Below are 7,748 nucleotides of genomic sequence, written 5' to 3' on the forward strand. Positions count from 1 at the left end.
TCACTCTGTCCAAAAGATAGGAAAACACAACACAGGTTCAAGTCCTAACTGTCCAGCAGCAGAAACTACAGATCACATCCTCCTTCACCGCCATAAAACCCAAACGAAGAAGAAGAAATGTTATTGATCATGTGATTGAAGTTTTAATCCCCATTCCAAAGTAATTTGATCATTGAGTTATAATTCTGATTTGAAATGCATGCTGACCCACTACACATACGATATATTGACAATAAGAATCAGACATTGTTCTGTATGTTGTTTCACTGATGCACCTCCATTCTCCATCTCTTGTTCTGTAGGGTGATATGTATCTACTTGGCGGAAGGTCTTTGGGTGTATCCTCTCCTCAGGCTCCTTAGCACCTCTGGTGTGTTGGGGTTATTCCTCTTCAACATAACGGTGGTGAAAATGTTGACCTTCTGAGACACACCCTGAACAACTGCATCTGGGGAGTGACCTCAGCAGGCTAGAGCCATGAAGTCAGAAGTAGAAATGCCGTGCTAATGTTATAATAACCTCTCTTATTACTTTAGGACGGTTACTAAAAGGAAATGAAACTCCAGTGGATGCTGCTGAGGGGAGAACGACTCATAATCATGTATGAAATGGTGTAAATGGAATGGCATCAAACCATGTGATTGATACCATTCAAATTATTCCGCTCCAGCCATTACCACGGGCCCGTCTTCCCCAATTAAGGTGCCATCAACCTTTTGTGAATTCAGCCCATGTTCCTCTTTCAAACCACCGGGGCCTGATACATTGTTGTCACTCTGATTTCCCCAACATACCTCAAGAAATACTGTATGTGTATGAATGGATATAGCACACAGGGTCTTGGGATATGTACTGTCCTCTGACAACATAGTTTCTAACTAAGAAATCTGTCTGTAAGATATTGTGGGAAAACAGTGATATGATACTCTACCAAAAGTATTTAAAGAGATTGAAATTACTTAAACGTATGATGTTTGTGTTTCATGAAGATAGAGTTGTTCTTTTTAAAATAAATGTAATCGACATATCACACTTGAAAAATAGAACTCAGTTGATCGGTTTAGTCCTTTCCTACCAGGAAGTTATCACATTTTCAAAACAATAATTTTCCACTTTCTAATTCTCTGGCTACAACTTGACCAAATGAGAATATGAGAGTATACACGAGGTGATAAAATATCTTAACAAGTGTTTTAACTTTTTGTCTTGAGATTGGAATATCATTATGTTTCCAAAAGCTGTATGAACACTTTTATATCGTACATATCTGTTAAGTGGAAATCATGAACAGTATGTGAGCTAAACCACAGTTTTTTTGGGGGGGGGAAGCAGCTAAATTCCTACAATTCTACCCATTTTGCCATGGGGCAAAGACTAATATGCACAGTTTTATAACTAATCATTTCATTATTCAATAATTAACGAATAAATAAAAGGGCAACACATCACTCCAATGACAACTGTGGGCCCATGAGTGGATCCTTCTTCATTCTCACATTGTCTGTTAATGTTTTTTGATATAGCTTGAACTTGCGTAGAAATAAATATTTTCCAGGGTACCAAATGTGATTGGCTCCAGAAATAACTGTGCCGTACATTTCCTGGTGCATTTCCTTGTGTGGATCCTTCAGGAAGTGCTACCACGCAGGTCCCTGTAGTCCTTGAGGTGTTGAAGATAATTGGGGTCTGCGTCTACCAATCCAACTGACAGGACTTTGGCCAACAAGTGATAGTCTTGTTCAGTTAACTGCAGAAGAAACTAATGTCAATTGATGATATTAAAGGATATATGAACCAGTTTTATTATCTAAAGTGTGTTATCAGAATATACGTGGCCTGCATCAACTCCGCACCTTTTTCTTGTTGGCTTCCTTGTGTTCAGGATTTTGAGGATTTCCACCTTTATTTCTGCGCATCAAAGCATTTCTCTGTGAAAAAAAGGTTACATGGACTTTTAGGATGAAGACTAGTGAACTGTGATTAGGACAACAATAATAATTTTACAAAGCTTTACTAATTTCAAAATGAGGTCACTCTCATGCTATGGGCCATAAATGGCTCTGTCTGCCATTTATCAAAATATGAATCTCTTTGTTGTCAAGACAGGAAACCATTTCCAAACATTTGAGCAAGCTGACACAGTATATCCAAGTGTTGCATAATCTAACGATTAAAAAAAAAACACCAGGGCACTTTCAGTCAGTGTTAAGTCAAGGAATTATATAGGTAAATGGTAATGCACAATACATGATTTACAGATGTGTCAATTAAGCTCCCAATGATTACAGGAGAAAAAATGTAAAGATAAAAATGTTAAGGCTTAACAGTAAAATTGGAAGACACTGAAAATGTGTAATCTGAAAATCTAGAGTTAAGATGAGGTTGATAAGGAATCATTTTTTGGTTTACACTTCCTTCTTAGGAAACATTTGATTTGCATACCCTGGAGGTTTCAAGAAACAAGTAGGGAAAATTATACTTCGAGAATGAATTATTTTGGGAGTGCATTAACAGCAGTTTTAAATACAATATCACTAGTTTTGGTATTGGCAGTGAAACTTGTGATGTAGGAAATAAAGAGTACTCGCCTCTTTTAGGCCATTTGAAAAGCATATAATGATGCAAATGAGGCCAATGGTAATCTGTAAAGGTTTAATGGAAAAGAAACATTAGGTCAACATTTTATTTTCTCACGTAAGGGCCTACGCCTTGTTATGATGAAGGATCTTAAAGAAAAAATACAGGTTGCACAATAGTCTAGCACTGCTTACTAAATCCAGAAGAAAATATAGGTAATACCTAGCATGAACTACAATAGGAAGCTCAAATAAAAGGTCCTTGTTTTTTGAGTAAAGAGTTTGAACTTACCCCTAATATGTACAACATGTGTCTCTCTCTGTAAATCCTTCATGTGAGGTATTCTTATCTTAAGTGAAGTGAAGTTTCCTGCTCCTACGCTTTAACAGACTACTCTCGCAATATGAAACTCCTACAAATAACCAGTAATACAGGTTTAACCGCATGTGTTAGGTATTGTTAAACGACAAAAGGCTCTAGTTATGCGTAGCGAGCTGGGCTATTACGTAAATAAATGTCAACTGATTGAATCAGGGTTATTTAATGATACACTCAACATAACTATTGATTTTTTTGAATAGGCTACACCTAGAAACAATGCCTGCATAAGGTTAGGCTACTGTTATTTTGTGGAAAATCTTCACACCCATGTATATATAGACCCATTGGAAACGTTATAAAAACAAGTATGCAGTTACTCAAGTAATTATTATAAAACCATAAAGTCTCAGGTGCAACTGAACCAAACCCCTAATTAATTGCTTTGTCATGATACATGTACAATTTTAAATGCACACATTTAATGCTGTCTCAAATCAGGGAGAGGAATGTAGCTTACATTAAAACGACAAAAAAACATTACATTTAGACTACATTAAATCCTATTTAAATGATTGTGTGCAAGTTTAATTGTCTATTTAGTTGTTATTATTTTGACTGTGTAGTCTGTGCCTACACCCTTCATCACCATACCACTCATAGTGCTTGGGGTAGAAGTTGATACAGTATTCGGCACAGATGTAATATCCTCAGTTTGTCCTCAATGTCCTAAATAGGTTATTGTTAGGAGGGAAACACAAAACGGACCTTAGATCAGTCTAATGGATCAGTGTCAAGGCGCAACGAGACATATTACAGAAAGGAGGATATATCAGAGAGGAGACAATCCCATTGGGCAATGAATGGAGGAACGTATAACGCCTCACCAAGCAGACTGTCGACCAATCGCGTTCACGTTGTCAAATATGCGTCACGCATTTGCTAAACTATCGTCATGAAATCACTTCTTAATTAAAAGTCAGGGTAGGAGGCGAGAAAACCTGCCTATTTCTTCGATAGCATGTAATGTGACGATTCTAAAGCTTATACGATATTACAGAGAACAAGTTAATTATCTCACATCTCGGAAAATAATTGCAATTTACTTCTTGTTGACCAAGTCCATTCTAATGTTGCCAATTGAACCATTCACGCCCTGATTCACCCAGAATGCACCGTGCGGCCCATTGACGATGAATGGGCAACATTCAATGTGCGTTAATACGATTCCAATGGAGTTTCCCGTCTCCTCAAAAATATCTCTGGTGCAACTTCTGCCGCATTCATGCGCTAGTAGAAACTAGGAAACTCTGAAATGTCCGACTTGCTAGTTGGTAGTAGTTATACACGTGCTGCTTCCAGTAAACCAACAACACAGAAATGTCTTGAGTTTTCTAGTTCCGACTAGTAACATGTGAACGTTTGTTTTCCTTCTGTGTGTGTGACAGCCCATAGCAAACTAGTTTGGAATGTGGTGCTAGCAGTTGTCTGGTCTCTATAACTACCTACAATTTACACCTTCCGAGCAAATCTGGTCATCGACATTTAACTAATACAAGAAAAACATTTCAGACTTCTCGTGGCAACGTTCAAGTACCCCTGACTGCAGTTAGGGGCTGGGATCAATGTTTGACCCTGCCCAGCAGTGTTTGTTGTCCATCTGTGGTTTGACAGTCACACTGAATACAAACACACACGTTTGCGCAAGGCACACATTGAATACAAACGTATTTCATTTTTGAAGATCATAAGAAATATTATATAAAGTGGTACCAGCACATGTGCTGTAACACATTTTGCTTCATGCTATATTTGAGACAAGCTAATGATATTGTTGCAGTGAACAACAGACTTGTTATGTACGGTATGTCATGTACTGTTAAAACTTTGTTGATAAATGTTATAAGTTTGTAATTATATTATTTCATTGAGCATATATACAGTTACTACCTATCCTGGTTTATAATGCTATTTACTTTCCTCATGAGAATGGAGACAGACTATACCATATAGACATACTGACAAGCTGAATGTGTTAAGTTATACCAGCTCCAGTAAAGAGATCAGAGACTCGGGTGACTTCTACGTCATCTTTACTAAACAAAATAACACAATTAACAATTGAAACAATTAACACAGCAGACAAAAACAAGGTTTGACCCCTCCTCAAAAATGGCTTCACTCTTGCTCCTCAAAAGAGGCAAAGACAGTAATTTTCTTGTTGTCAACTGCCTCCACATAGAACATCTCTCCTGGTAACTGGAACATGAATGGTTCCCTGAGGATAATATTTTCCTCTTCATCCAGGCCATCATACAACCGTAGTTCCTTAAGGGTTGTAATGTGGTCTTCCCCGTCCATCCCAATTACACTAAGGAGGGAAAGGGTGCCTTTAAATGTTTGGCGTTCGCACCACCTTGCTGCCTCTAGGGTGTCTCTTAGAACAACGTCTGCTTCCTTGAAGAAAAAGGAAGAATAAATATTAAGAGTATTGCCTCATTGTGTGATTAAGACAAATTACACCCCACTTTCACAATACCACCATGCAAACAAAAGCCACTATTACTAAAGGGGTTTTCAGTGATATCTAGAACTACTCAACAAGTCATCACAACTATTATATCTTGCTATGCATCAAGCCTTCAGTATTACACACAGTAGACTACATACCCAGTTCACAGATCCCAGTTCGCAGTGCATTTTGTTTTCAGTATCGTCTAGACAGAAAACAGATAGTGGTCATTAAGTAATGTAAGGAAACCTCGAGGGATGTGTGTACAAGAATGCACCTTACTTTAGCTAATAGCCTATACAGTACCTGATCCTGCAGAGCTGGATGCTGATGTGACATGCTGTGACTTCTTGGGGGGGACGTCTTCTACATCATCCTGAAATATATTGGAGAGGAGGGGGGGGGGGGGGGGTTAAGTCTTTAAACATTGGTTTAAGACTATACCACTCATCATATGAAACCTACCTGTAGTGTGTTTTGTTTTCGCCGCCTTTTTCGATCTTTCTTTTTCGATCTTCTTCAGACCTTAGTGAGTGAATGACATACATTAAATATATTCAGGTCAGTCTGGCTACGGTGAAACAAGTGATTTTAAGGATGCCAATGAAAAGGTTTTATATTGTTCAAGACTTACGGCATTGGAAAGTTCTGCAGGAGAACTAGGCACCACCATCGCCTAATTTGCTGCATGTTTTCCTTTGAAAAAGAAAGTCACACAATCGAATGAGTATCCCAAAAAAACCTTATGGTGATGAGAATTTAATAATTTATACATACCTCAGTGAAATAACACTGCTTCCGTTGCAATGTGCAGAGCGTACTGTAAGACAAGAAAGAGTAGGTTGTTAAGTTTGATAGTTATGATAACAACAATAATAATGATAATAGTAAATAATAATAATAATAATAATAATAGCCCCTCCAAGGAATATATTTCAGGATGTAGAAGGCATCCCCCCCAAGAAGTAACAACATGTCACATCAGCGTCCAGCTCTGTAGGAGTTTGATGTATGAATTGTGTATGTTGTGTAAAAACTTTAGGAAATAGGTCCCAAAAAGTGTCAAGAATAATAAACAAGAAAAGTATGAGAAATAAAAATAGTGTGGTTTGCATGCTACAAGCACATAAATAATAATACACTTTTCATATGTTATAACAACCGAAAATAGGACTAATATCATATACTGAATAGCCAACATCTTACCATCAAAACAAACACCCCACAGTTGTTGAGAAACCTTGCTTTGGTAGGCCCTGTGGTGTGAACAAGGTACCATTTTCAATAAAGGAATGACAATCAAATGGTACAGTTCAGTGGAATAATTTAAAGAATTATCTAATCTGAACATCATCCACAACAAAAGTCCTCCAAGGTCCAGGGGACAAAATCTTGAGGGGCGAAGCTCGAGGGGCCTGTGGGGACTGTTTAAGGGCCTCTGGGTGATATTGAGGGGCCAATAGATGCTGATGGTATGTCAGGTGCTTCAGAAACGGCTCTGTTGATTATTGTTGCCGTGTGTAACCGATGTGAAATGGCTAGCTAGCGTTTCAATCGGTGACGTCACTCGCTCTGAGACCTTGAAGTAGTTGTTCCCCTTGCTCTGCAAGGGCTGCGGCTTTTGTGGAGCGATGGGTAACGATGCTTCGAGAGTGGCAGTTGTCGATGTGTGCAGAGGGTCCCTGGTTCGAGCCCAGATAGTGGCGAGGAGAGGGACGGAAGCTATACTGTTACACGTGCAATAGCAACAATGAAAGTGTGTCGCATTTCTACAACTGAAGCCACACTTTATGATTATAAACTCTGAAAAAGAGGAATAACAGTAAAGTAGCAAGTTATAAATACCCTGATGTAACTGAAAAAATAGGGCAAATTGAAAAACGTGAACGTCAAATATATTCAATAAACAAAGAAAGAAATAGTACCTCTGTGCTTCACTGAAGCATGACCTTTGATGTGGTTCAAATCAAATCAAATCACATTTATTTATATAGCCCTTCTTACATCAGCTGGTATTTCAAAGTGCTGTACAGAAACCCAGCCTAAAACCCCAAACAGCAAGCAATGCTGGTGTAGAAACACGGTGGCTAGGAAAAACTCCCTAGAAAGGCCAAAACCTAGGAAGAAACCTATGTGGTTGTTGACAATACATTGTTCAGCCTTATATGTGCAGAAGGGGCAGTGATTGTCACACCCTGATCTGTTTCACCTGTCCTTGTGCTTGTCTCCACCCCCTCCAGGTGTCACCCATCTTCCCCATTATCACTTGGATATTTATACAGTTGAAGTCGGAAGTTTACATACACCTTAGCCAAATACATTCAAACTCAGTTTTTCATAA

General features: G+C 38.5%; 1 long non-coding RNA gene across 1 annotated transcript; it reads right to left on the bottom strand.

Moving 5' to 3' along the window:
- Positions 1-1,046: 1,046 nt before the first annotated feature.
- LOC106604506 (uncharacterized) lies at positions 1,047-3,001 on the bottom strand. Its single transcript, XR_014392287.1, has 4 exons — positions 2,869-3,001; positions 2,589-2,642; positions 1,854-1,928; positions 1,047-1,747 (listed from the first exon to the last, which is right to left on the bottom strand). It is a non-coding gene; the product is annotated as an uncharacterized LOC106604506 (long non-coding RNA).
- Between the last annotated feature and the right edge of the window lie 4,747 nt (positions 3,002-7,748).

Source organism: Salmo salar, chromosome 01 (assembly GCF_965601325.2).
Source record: "Salmo salar chromosome 01, fSalSal1, whole genome shotgun sequence".
In the NCBI taxonomy this organism is placed as follows: domain Eukaryota; kingdom Metazoa; phylum Chordata; class Actinopteri; order Salmoniformes; family Salmonidae; genus Salmo; species Salmo salar.